We start from the raw sequence: 13,121 nt of genomic DNA, 5'->3' as shown, positions 1-13,121 counted from the left end.
GAATCTCAAATTGGTGCTTCCTAGCAACACAAAAGCTCTTTTCCTTGCTTGGAATAGTGTTATAAAAAAAATCAAGAGCTACCCTATTTGGCACATGGCTATCTTTGCAATCATATGGACAATTTAGCTATCTAGGAATGAGCATATCTTTAAAGGTAAGTTTGTTGACATTTATCAAATTTTTTATGTTATTAAGTTACGAATTGGCTAGTGAGCAAAGACTAAGCGGACTTTGGAAAATCTTTCCTTTTTGGATGTTGTGAAAAAACCTTCACGTGCTAAGGTAACAAAGATGCTAAAAAAAGACAAACAGAAGATTGATTAGGTTAAGCCTTGAAGTGGATGCATGAAATTTAATGTAGATAGAGCTATAAGAGGTTGTTTGGGTGAAGCCGAAATTAGTGGTGTTTTGAAAGACAGTAAAGGAAACATAAAGATTCTTTCTCCAAATCTATGGGAATTACGAATTCAAATCTAGTTGAGATCGTTGCTATTAAGGAAGTTTTTCTTCTTTTTACTACTTCTTCTTAGGCTTGCACTCATGAGCTCATTGTTGAATTGGATGCATCTAATGCTGTCAAGTGGCCGAATATAACGCATCTACTGCTCCATAGAGGATGAGAAACAATTTGTGTTTGGTGAATAGTTTGAAGTATAGTCTTCTTAAATGGATAGTGTTTTATAGCCAACCAACTTGATGATCGTTTGGCTAAAAGACGAGGTTGAGCACTTGAATGATCTTGCTTAGGTTTTTCTGTTATGTTTTTTGCATGTCTTCATTTTGCTAAACTTTTTCTTTTTTCCATTCCTGATGGCTTTTTTGGCATTTTTTTTGTGGCTGAATGGCTCTTTGTTTTGTTGGCTGCTATTTTATTTATGAGTAGTTTATGTTTTTCTGTGCTGTTGTTTAGTTGTGAGGAGCTATTTTGAGCCATCTCATATCCTTTGATTATGTTTCCTTGTGGGTTTACACTGTTTCAGTGTGAATCCTATTTTAATAAAGTCTTGCTTTTCAAAAAACAAAAATGGGTGGCAGTGAAAGGAGTACCAACCCATGTTTGGAGCTATGAAACATTTTAAAACACTTCCAACTATTAGGGTGAGTTAGTTTTGGTTGAGGATTGTACATTGAGCAAAAGAGTTACAGTTAATGAGTGTTACCGATCTCAACTTATGAGAATGAAAGAATAGAGGAGATTATGGAACTTAAAGTTGAGGGAAGGGTTTATAAGCTTCTTACAAATAAAATACAATTAATAGCGAAAGACATGCAGGTAGATAAAAAGAACTCCATAAATAACACCGAAAATTCACTATGGGAGATATCAAGCTGAAAAAATTAAAGGGCACTAGAAATGAGGAGGAAAAAGGAGTTGATATATCTATTATGAATGAAGTGGAGATGGTTGAATTGGTAGAACTCGATTGTACGAGAAAGCAAGGAAAGGCGAAGGAAAGCAATGTAATTCAAATTCAAATGCTCTTCCTAACAACTCGAGAAAAAACTCTGAAAATTGGAGCAACCAAAGTCAGATGACAGAGGAACATGTATAGAAAGTTGAATGAAAAGAGGGCATAAAAAGGACACTCACTGTTATAGAAGCAAGATAGCAAAAAATTGAAAGACAAAGGGAAAGAGGAAACAAGACTTGCATGAGAAGAGAAAGAAAGGATTAGATGAAACGGAAATGGGCTTTAAAAATAATAAAGGAATTCTAAAAGAAGGCCAAGCAAATAAAGAAAGTAAGATGGTCTAGAAAAAAAGACCATGGGCTCAAACAAAAAGATGGGTCAAAGCTAAAAGTGAAAAGGAGCAATTAGGTGATGCCCAAGATATAGTGGGGTTGAGTAATACAAAAGAGGATGCCATAGAGAATGCATAGGCCCAATCAAATATAGGACCGTTGAGAAATAAGGAGTGGGAAAAAACCCTAAGTTGTGAGAAGAAGAGGCCTAAGCAAAACAAATGAAAAAAGAGGATGGAAAAACAAAAAGAGAAAGAAAGAAGGCGGCATAGAAAAAGGGAAACAGAGAGAAAGAGTGAAGAAGAGGAGGTGAGATGTTAAAGATTAGTTGGAGATGAAATTGAAAAGAGGGAAAGAGAATACTTGCAAGAAATTTCATGGGCATCAAAACAAAAAAATCGAAAGGTGGGTTTGCTAACAAATGTTAAGGCATAAACACGTGGAGTGAAGAGGGGGAAAAGGAGAAGAAAAAAAAAGGAGAAAGAATAAGATATTCACATAAGAATCTGAAAAAGATGAGGACTAGGTGGTAAATACATCATTTATAGATAGTGATGTTATGAACCAAAATAGCATCATATTATTTGAGGTGAAGAAATGTTGAGAACTCAAGAAATCAATTAAAATGATTAATTTAGTTAATTCAGTTAAAATGATTAATTAGGTCAAAACTGACATAACCAACTTAGTTGACAAAAGTGATTACTTTGATTCGATTAATTCAATTGGTTAAAAAGCTGGTTAAAACCTACTGAACCAACTTTGCCAACAAAAGTCGATTACTTTGATTCGATGAGTTCAATTAAAATGATTGTTTTGGTTAAGGAGTAATTTAAGTTCTTTATGTCGGATTGGGTTGATTAAAAAGTTTAATGTCAGTTAATTGAATTAACAGACTTAATACTTACTATATTTGTAAGGTAAGTTTAATGACAAATATCACATAATCTCATAAGCATTTTCATTTTTTTGTTAATTTCAATTTCTTCTAATTATTTTTACTTATGTAAACATCTAATCCATGCCAATATTCAGCTCCTCAATGTAACAAAAAAAATTATATTTTTATGAATTTTTATTAAAACATTAATATCAATATATCATTGACTATAGAAAACACTTACAAAAATTAAACATAATGCAAAACTAATATCTATCTATGAAATATGTGACTATCATCTCACTTATTTATTCAAAAATGTGAAAGATTTTTTTATTAAGTATTTTTTCATTTGTATAAATCAATTCCAAAAATTACAAAGCACTTTCTTGGTAAACAACCAAAGTAAGCATGTATTCAAGCACCAAACATTCATATTTTCTTAAACAACAGAACAAAAACCCTACCATTTCCCCAATACTACACAATTGACTACGTTGGCTATGTCCAAGTAAATAGCTAAAGTAAACATGTTTTTGGTAGCTACATCCAATTGCTTAACTAGCGCTGCCACCCATTACAACTCAAAGTAATGCAACAAGATGTGTCTTCACCATTGCAGGATGCTTGTGCACACCAAGGCTAATTTTACTCAAAAAGAACAAATATCACCACAAGCCATCTATTCACATCTTTACCAAAAGGGGCTCCAATTAAGACCTATTAGTGAAAATAACTTTTGGATACACGAAATGGGTAATAAATGGGTCACGGATAATATTAATATACGATAATATGATTAACTAATCATATTGTATATGTGTCTTAGACTAGTTAAAGAGAGTTTGACATTTGTGTCTTAACCGTGTTGACATGATTAATAAATAAAATACGATTAGCTTAAACCCAAACCTGCTTAAATGCACGTTACTTTTGTATCTTGTTATTGTAAAATTTCTAGCAAAAATTTTCTTGCAGAAATTGAATCTATATGGAGAAAAAAATCACACTTTCATTGGATTAACAAGGGTGATAGAAATACCAAAATTTTTCCAATGTAAAGTAATGGCTAAAGTAAGGAAGAATTTTATTTGGGGCATTGTACGCAATGGTTTATGGATTTTGAACCTAAAGGTTATTAAGGAAGAAATAGTGGAACATTTCCAAATCTTGTTCCATAGTGAACAATGGCAAAGACCAACCTTTTAAGGGCTTCCCTTCAAGAAGTTGAGCAAAGTGGATGCTAAAAGATTGGAGTCGCTTATTTGGATGACTAAGTTAAAATGTACAATATGAGAGTGTGATGGTTCCAAAGCCTTAGGCCAGATGGTTATGATTTCAACTTCTTTACTAAGTCATGAGCAATTGTGGGAGAGAAAATATTAGATTTTTGTTAGCTTTAATAGCTTGAAAATGATTAGAGTTTTAACATGACAAAAATGGTCAAAATTTCTTATCTAAGTGATCCTTGAATAGCTTGAGTGATCCTTGTATGCTTTTATATGTTTTTACATTTGTTTACTTGATTGACATTTAAACTTGTATTTGAAGTTGTTTTATGAAAAGAAAAATCTTTTATACACTTTAAATCTCAAGTTCAAGCACGAGGAATCGATTACTGAAAAGGAAACATAGATTCTTGCGAGATGGAATACTTAAACAAGCTTCTGAAAGCTCAAGAGTTGACTCCCAATAGTCACGCAGTCAATTTTCACAAGTTTGGGTGAAAACATAAGCACAAAAAATTGATATCTAAAGAAGGAAGAATTGATTCTCAGAACAAGAAGAATCAATATCTCAAGAATGAAAAATCAATTCTCAAAAAGCAAAAAGCTTTAAACCAAAGAAGAACTAGTATTTGGAGAATGAAAAATCTATTCTTAGACTCCAAAAATAGTTGTTAGACATGAAAGAGACAAGAAATATTGTTAGCTTCGACTTCTTCAACACATTTTGGATAAAAGAAAAGCTAAGAAAAAAAAATCATTTGATAAAGGATCAAATGAAATGAAGAAGAGGAAAGAAAGAGAAAAACCAAGTTAGAGTAAGCTACTCATATTCTTCTAAAACGCTTGTAAGCTATATTTAAGCTTCAACTCCTCTTGCTTTCACTTTTATCTTTTATAATCATTTTTAGACTCTTCCTTCATGTACTTACTCAGCAAAATTCACCTTTTAGCAGTATATTTGCTTCAACCTTGTGAGAAAGAGAAAGGTTATGCCAAAGCCTTAAAAGGCAGTGATGTAAAGGTTATGCTTGACCTTTGAAAAGACAATAGTTATGCTTGATCTTTAAAAGGTAGGGGTTATGCTTTATCCATGAAAAGTAGTGATTCGTAAAGGTTATGCTTAATCCATGAAAAGTAGTGGTTTGGAAAGGTTAGGCTTGATCATTTAAAAAGTAGTTTTTATAGTGAATTTCAAATTTCTTAGTAAGTCAAAGAAGAGGATGTAGGCGTTTATGGAGAGGATCGAACCTCTATAAATCGTTTCTGCTTTTACTCTTAAACTTGTGCCTTTTTCTCTTTACTCTTCTCTGTCTCGTACATGTAATTTATTTATCTACGAAAAGATGTGAATATTTTCTTTTAAACTTGCTTTTACTCTAACTCAATCTTCAATTCATTTTTTATTGACTTTGATATATTTGTTCACTTTCTTTTGAAGAGTTTTGAGAGTTTCCCTTCTTCTCCAACTTTTATTTTCTACTTTGAAGAAATTTTTGAAACTCACAACTCACTCACTTTCACATTTATACTTGTATGTTTTCACTTTATACTAAAAAGATTTGAATGTTTTTTAATTCAATCTTCAAAGGATTTGAATATTTGTTTTTGAACTTATTCTTTTACTCACTCTTCAAATCCTTTTTGATATGTTTGCATACTTTGTTTTGAAGAGTTTTAAAATTTGTTTTCAACTTGTTTGTTCATTTCTTTTGGTTTGTTTCAAAGAGAAAACAAATTTGAAAAACTTGCCATTAAGCTTCAAAGTTCGATTTGTTAGAAAGAATTTTTAAAAATCCAATCCACCCCTCTCTAGGATATTTTCCTCATTATTATTGAGCTAACACATATCTAATACGTTTGTTGTTGAATTTATTGTTGATGCAAACGAGGTTTAGTTGGAATTCAAAAGGAATTGGTAAAATTGACTTCAAGGCATGCCTTGAATTGATGCTATCTTTAAGACTTATTTTACCTTTACCACTCTATATGCAATGAGTGAATATTCATTGCCTTTTTCGATGCTTTTAATTAGGAGAATTATGCGAATAGCCTTAGGAATATAATAAAGCCAATATTTAACTTTATCTTACACTTTATGAGAGTAGACTACTAGACACACCCGAAGGTTGTAAAGTTGTTTGGCTTTAGAGCCTATTTTATGTTGCAAGTAGATTATAAGAAATTTAGACTTTTTTAGTAGATGAAGGAAACTTAAAGTGTTTATGTTTATTTTTTAGAGAATTTTTATTCAGAATATAACACTTCTCTTACTTTTTATTTTCTGGTCTCGTCTTATTTGTTTGGTTTTCAAAATGGTTGGTAGCAAGTCCTTTACATAGACTTGCAAGTTTCTTTTATTTAAAGATACAAAATTTTCATTAAGGCACATCTATGTCTTAAAGAAACTTTTGAATTTGCAAGGCACAACTTTTCAATAAAGGTATTATTCTAATAATTACCTCATGAAATTATAACCTTTCATATCATATGAGATAACCTTTGAGTTACAATATGAAAAGATAATTTTTCATATTTAAACTTTTGAGTGGTGGTGTTTTTCCATAACTTTTCAATTTAGAGGTGATTTTTCAAATGCCACTTTACTAAGAGATATAATTTTTCACATAAAAAACCACTTACAATCCAATAGTCAAATTATGTCACATTCTGTGATATAACTTGTCAATTGATATGACTTTCCAATAATCACAATTTTTTATATGAAAAAGCATAACTTTCATTTACAACTTTACATAAGAAGAGGTAACTTTTTTTTTTTTTAAAAAATACACCAGCGCTTATGAAGTGTTATAAACTAGAAAATGCCCCAATTCAACTTTCATTGCCTTTAATATCGAAATCTCTAGCCTTTCCTTTTTTAAGGATTTCAGACCCATTTTAGTGGTGAATAGTAATGAGTTTGCTACATAGGAATCTCCTATGAGGATGGCTTATGCTAAGGTGATCCACTATCCCCTTTTTGATACATTTTGGTGGTTGAGGTTCTCCATTTGCTGTTGACCCAGGTATAGGGGCTTAATCTTCTTAGAGTTATTCTTGTTATGATGTCAGGTATGAGAGTGTCACATTTACAATTTGCTAATGGCTCTATTCTCTTTCTTGAGGGAGACACTTAAGCGGTTGTGAATATTCATTGTCTTTTTTGGTGCTTTTAGTTATCCTTCGGTCTTCATATTAATTTTGCTAAATCATTAGTTTATCAAGTGGGAGTTCCGACTAATGTTTGTCAAGAAATGGCCAGCATCCTTGAGTGTGGGGTTGGGTTTTTGTCATTCTCTTATTTAGGTATCCCTTTGGACGCTAATCTAAGTAGTATGAGAACATGGGAACTGATAATCAATAAATATAAGAATCGACCCACTTTTTGCCAACACGAACAAAATTGAACTTATAAATTCAGTGCTAAATTCCCTCCTAATTTGTTACTTATCCATATTCCTTGCCCCAAAAGGGGTTATCTAACAATTTGACCAGCCGAGGAAAGATTTTTTATGGGGTAATTCATCAGATAAGAGAAATATTGTTAAGGTTAGATGGCAAGTTGTTTGAAAACCTAAAGCTGAAGGTGGGTTAGGAATTGCTAACCTTTCTTATAAAATACTTGGCTTTGTTGAGCATGTGGTGGTGGAGGTATGGCTTTGAGTAGAATGCTTTGTGGAGGAGGTTATTAGTGGAGAAATATGATGTGGATGAATTCCAGTAGGTTACATCATCTTCCAATTTAGCGATGACATCAACTGTATGGAGACATATTGTAAAACTTCGTGTGATAGATGGGGTGGAGAAACTTGTTGGTAACTAGGGCTGTATATAAATTATTGGTAATGGTAGATGTGTTTTCTTTTGGGTCAATAATTAGCTCACAAATGAACCATTGAACATTGCTTTCTCGAAACTCTCTTCGATAGTACTCGAGAATAAAAGTAAAGTTTGTGAGCTATGCTGCAAAGGTGAATGGAGCTGAAATTTAATGTAGGCAGTTCAACCCATGGAAAATCGAGTCCAGCTAGTTGCGCAAGGGGTCTTCGTGACTCTCAAGGTCACGTGCAGTGTGTTTTCTATAACCCTCTGGGCATTCTAGATTCAAATGTTGTTGAATTAATGTCAATTTATAACGCTTTGAAGCTCTTCGCTTGTACCTCTTCGGTGGGTTCGTATAAGCTCATAGTGGAATTAGATTCCAAGGTTGTTATGTCTTGGATGTTACTCAGGTGTATGTATTGGTTGTAAGCAACAATGGCTCTCTGTTCCGTGTTTATTTCCAATAAAATATCAGTACTGATTGAGGGGAAAAAATAGATAATTTAACCACTCATTTGCAGTGGATATAACTTGATTACACAACAATTTCAAGCAAAATATATATTTGATGCTCCTTTATTTAATTAATACAAGCTTCTCGGTGGTCATGACTCTGTGGCCTCTTATTGCAAAGTTAAAAGGCAAAACAAAGACAATTCATTTCCATAATGTAATTATGACCATAGAAGTATTAATGTTGGGTTTTCAATAGGCGTCAGGATTCGCTAGGAGGTAGGCTTCAACCGCCTTGAATATTCCTAGGGCCTTTTCTTCGCCGGCCTTGATACCCTCTTCCTTAATCTCGAAGTCACCGATGGTGCAATATTTACTAGTGGTTTTCATTTTTTGTAGATAATTTATTGTTATTTTTCATTTTTTAAAATAAATTTCAATAGCAACAGATTCGATTGATAAAGTCATTTATCTTGACATAGATGACTTTTAGATTCGAATTTTATCAATATTCTATATTGATATTATTCAGTATCTGTCCTAATTTTATATTTTTTTTGAAAAAGAAATAAAACAAGTTCAATCAAAAGATGATACAAGAAAAGGCCTTAGAATTATGATCAAGTACTATACGAAATAATTTTCTCAGCACTAGCATTCATATCTTCATTTGTCTTTCAAAAAAAAGATCAGCATATGTTTATTTATGGCATATCCAATTTGATATTATTTTCATATAGATAAAAGAAGAGAAAATTTTTTGAGACATCTTAATAATCTCGCAATATACTCTCAAATATCATGATTAGTTAAGTATAATTTTGCAAAAGAAAAAAAAATTATCTGATTAGTGGTGTTCTCACATAATACAGTATATACATATAGATTGGGACAAGGCATTTCTTCATCAGTACCCGTATGCATCCAACAAGTGCTAAGCCCGAAGCCCTAAGTAAACCCAATGGCAATCCCAGAGTGTGCTACAAGTCATTGAGCCATATTTCCTCGTAGGCTGCTTGGATGGTACTTCCAACAGAATATCCAAGGGATTGTCATTGTTCCTCACGTTTTTGTTCAGAAAGTTTTTGGATGGCTCCATCGATGAGAGCGCCAACATTCTGCTTCTCTCCACAACTAATTCCTAAGCACCTCAGAAACAGGACGGCCTTGAAACCCAACAGCATGGCCCCTTCCTTAAACAACAAAACCAACAACAGGAAACTTCCCATATTGCTGCTTGACATCATGGACACCATTGTTGGTCTCATGGGTTTTTCATTTTATTTCCTTTTTGTTTTGTTTTGTTTTAATCCTTTCAAGGAACTAATAGAATGCAGGCTTCCATACGCAAGGATTGAGTTAGAAAATGGGTTGATTAACAAGGAAAAGCTCCTAAAATATAAAGTCGAAAAGTTTGGTTATATTATTTCTCTAGATATTTGTTGAATAGAGTACTCTTACGAGATTACATCTAAAAATAAAAATCACTTCATTTATAGACATGTGAAGCATTTCATAACATGACATAGAATCTAAAAGTTTTAAAATTTCCTCCTTGCCATTGACTCAAAACTTCATTAGAGATTTGCAATGAAATATCAACACATGATCAGTTCTTCATATCCTGGTGGCGGCACCTGAAAAGATTGCAGTTGCAGTGTACAATTAATAGAAAAAAACTAATAATTTTCCATCAAATTAACTCTTTCTAAACACTCAAACTTACCAGCGGATCTTTCTTGTAATTTGCCTTGCTTTGCATTTTGCTTATTCTTCGGATAAGCCCCATGCAATATAAACTTGATAACTTCACTAACTGATCTAAATTTTGCTTTGGACTTCTCATGTTCAAAGAACTGCACAAAAGCCATCATCATTATAAAGTCAAAACAACAAGCAACTTGAATGGAATTTTGAGAATTGAAATTACTGCAGTTTAATTATTCAGAAATGGTATATATGTTGTATTAAACTAAATTACCATGTCAAAATTCACCCCGTTGGCCCTCTTCTTTCGATCAATGCGCCACCCCTCCAATCTCTCCAAAAGAGAATATTGACACACTTTTTCCTTCTGATCTTTTAAACTTTGGAGTTTCTCCTATAATATTGAATACAATTATACTAGAAAATACTTGTTGTATATTAATATTGAACGAAAATTTTCTGGGAATTGAAGAAGTAATTACCTCCTCAAATTTCATGGCATGAGCAATGCATTCATCGGAAAGCTTGAAAGACGTGTTGTTTCTTCCCACCAACGTTGCCTTGGCTCGTTTTTGCTTCTTTTCTTGTTGTGCGGATGAGCCAACCTGCAACACCAAATATACCAAGAACTATTAACTATTAATCCCCACGATTGCTGCATATATAAAAGCTTTGTTCAATGTAATTTTATTCATAGAATGAGAAGGAAAAAAACTGCATCAAGTTAAAGTCAAATTTTACGAACGAAAACATTATAATGATCAATATAATCACCTTCGGACTCAGTGAAATATGTTCCGACGTCACATGGTATGATATCGGAGTAGGGTTGAGAATTTGATATTCTTTTTTTTCCTTCACCATTTTCACTTCATGCTGTTGCAAAAAAAAAAAAATTATACACGTAAAGCCATCACTGTTTTGTAATGCCATATATATTACAAAATCATTCATTGAACTTCTTTTTTCATTAAAAACTCAAAGTTGATAAATTATTCAATCTGTCAAACAAAAATTTACATTTGAAAGTAAAATTCAAACCCAAATTATTTTTACTATTAAGGCAGACAGATCTATAAAGTAAGCCAACCCCTTTGTTTCGTGCTTGACTCCATACATATAAATTTGAAAGAGAAAATACTTAAAAAGTAAAAACTAAGAGATAAAGAAATAAAGTTTACCTTGATTACTTGTCTCAATTTCTTAGTCAAGAGCCGAAGTTGATCGCCACTGTGGACGGTAAGACCTTCTCGAATTGGGCTTGAAACGCGACCTTCTTGCACTAAAATCAGCCAATCGGAGATATCATGTGATTCGGTAGTCTCTATTGGGTCGTCCGAGAGTAACCATTCCATTGCCTGGGAATGTATCAAGGAGTGGTCGCTCTCAGACAGGGATGACATCTTCGCACTTTGAAAGAAAGATCAATTGATTAATTTCTGTGAGTGAGGAAGGCTTGAGAACAGCAGTATATGTTTTATATATATGTCAAGTTCCCTCTACTAATCAATCATAGACATTCACCTATTCAAGGTTAATGCACAGTCAAGTAATCATTATGGATAGGAGCGTTCCACTTAAAGAAGGTGAAAACACGCACTCTACTTATGGAATAAAATGCTGTCACAATATTTCCCACTCAATCTCATGTTCTTATGCTGCCCTTAGTTTCCATATTAGGTTACCATATTTTACTAAATTTTTCTTCCTAATTAGGGCATATATTAAAGTTTTCCATGTTAACTGTGTTAGGTGATAAATGATTAACCAAATTATAAAGGAATGATGAGCAACAGATTTTACATGATTCACTTTACACCTTAAAATTATCTTTCCAATGTACAAGTGAATTTTTAAAATTCAATATCTCACAAAGATTGACCCTAAAAAGAACAAATAAGGTAAATGAAATTATGTACATGAATCCTACATTTACTTTATTTTACCAAAATTTTTAAATAAGGTGCTTATTGAAGAACGTGGAAACAACATCTAAAGAATCTTATCTAAATTTGCCATAATAATTAAGAAAAAAAAAACGCCTAGCTCATAGTCATCTCATTCCTCTTTGTTTTCGTATTTTGGACAGTAACACCCATTCATCAAATATATTGGCATAAAATTTTAAAAAGCCCTTAAACTATTTAAGAAAAAATTCAAATAAGTCATTATTCTTTTATTACATCCAATCAAGCTCTTATACTATTATTTTGAGCCAAATGAGTCTTTATATTTTTATTTTGATCCAAATAAGCCTTTATCAATAGTGGCTGATTTAATCTAAATACGCTTTCATTCTATGCTAACGTGGTACAAATGTAACATGTTGATATAGTATAATTGATAATAATGAGGCATGATTATTTAGTCATATAACATTTTTTACTCTTCATGGCATTTAATGTGGCATGATAATATAGTCATATACATTTTTTACTCTCCATATTAATATCATGTCAGTGCCATATAAATATAAAATAACAAGTGGCATGTTGACTAATAACAATTTGTGAACTATTTGTTTTAAGGGCTTATTTAACCCAAAATAAAATTATAAGAGCTTAATTAAACACAATAGAAGAATGAGAGGTTATTGTACTTTTCTTGAATAGTTCAGAAATTTTTTCAGCATTATGTCATACACATGCACAAAAACAAGAAAGGATCTAAATATGTACAATTAGAAGTGAGAAAAAATTGGGTAAATTTGACTTATTTGACTTAGTCGACAATAGTCGTTAATTCAGTTATTATGATTAATTCAGTTAAAGGAGTTGGTAAAGTTGATCGATTTGGTAGAAAAATTTAAAATACGTTAACCGAAATAATTGACGTTATCTTTACTATTTTTATAAGGTAAATCTTAAATGCATCTCACTCACAATTTTTCCATGCTCACATATAAATTAAGGGATCATATTGCCTTAAACAAATGACAAATAGCAAAAAATCTTTTTGTTTTTTATTTTTGTTGATTTCAAATTTCATCTATTTGTTTTTATCTATATAATTAATATATAAAAAATATCTTATAGGGTTTAGGGTTCAGGGTTTTTTATTTATACACACACATAAACATGAAGGATCTAAATGCGTCAAATAAAGTTGACTTATTTGACTTAGCAATGAAAGTCAGTTAATTCAGCTAAGGAGATGTAGGATAGAGTTATATGGAGAAAAAGCACTAATGGTCTCTATTTCGCCAAATCTCTTTTCAAACAAATTGCTGGCAATGTGGGTGCTAATCAACACTTGTGAAAAATGATATGTCTTGCTCCTTCTCAA

This window comes from Theobroma umbraticum, unplaced genomic scaffold (genome assembly GCF_002168275.2).
Source record: "Theobroma umbraticum cultivar Fairchild unplaced genomic scaffold, ASM216827v3 scaffold_147.0, whole genome shotgun sequence".
Classification (NCBI taxonomy): Eukaryota; Viridiplantae; Streptophyta; class Magnoliopsida; order Malvales; family Malvaceae; genus Theobroma; species Theobroma umbraticum.
Note: the sequence above shows the minus strand (reverse complement) of the source record.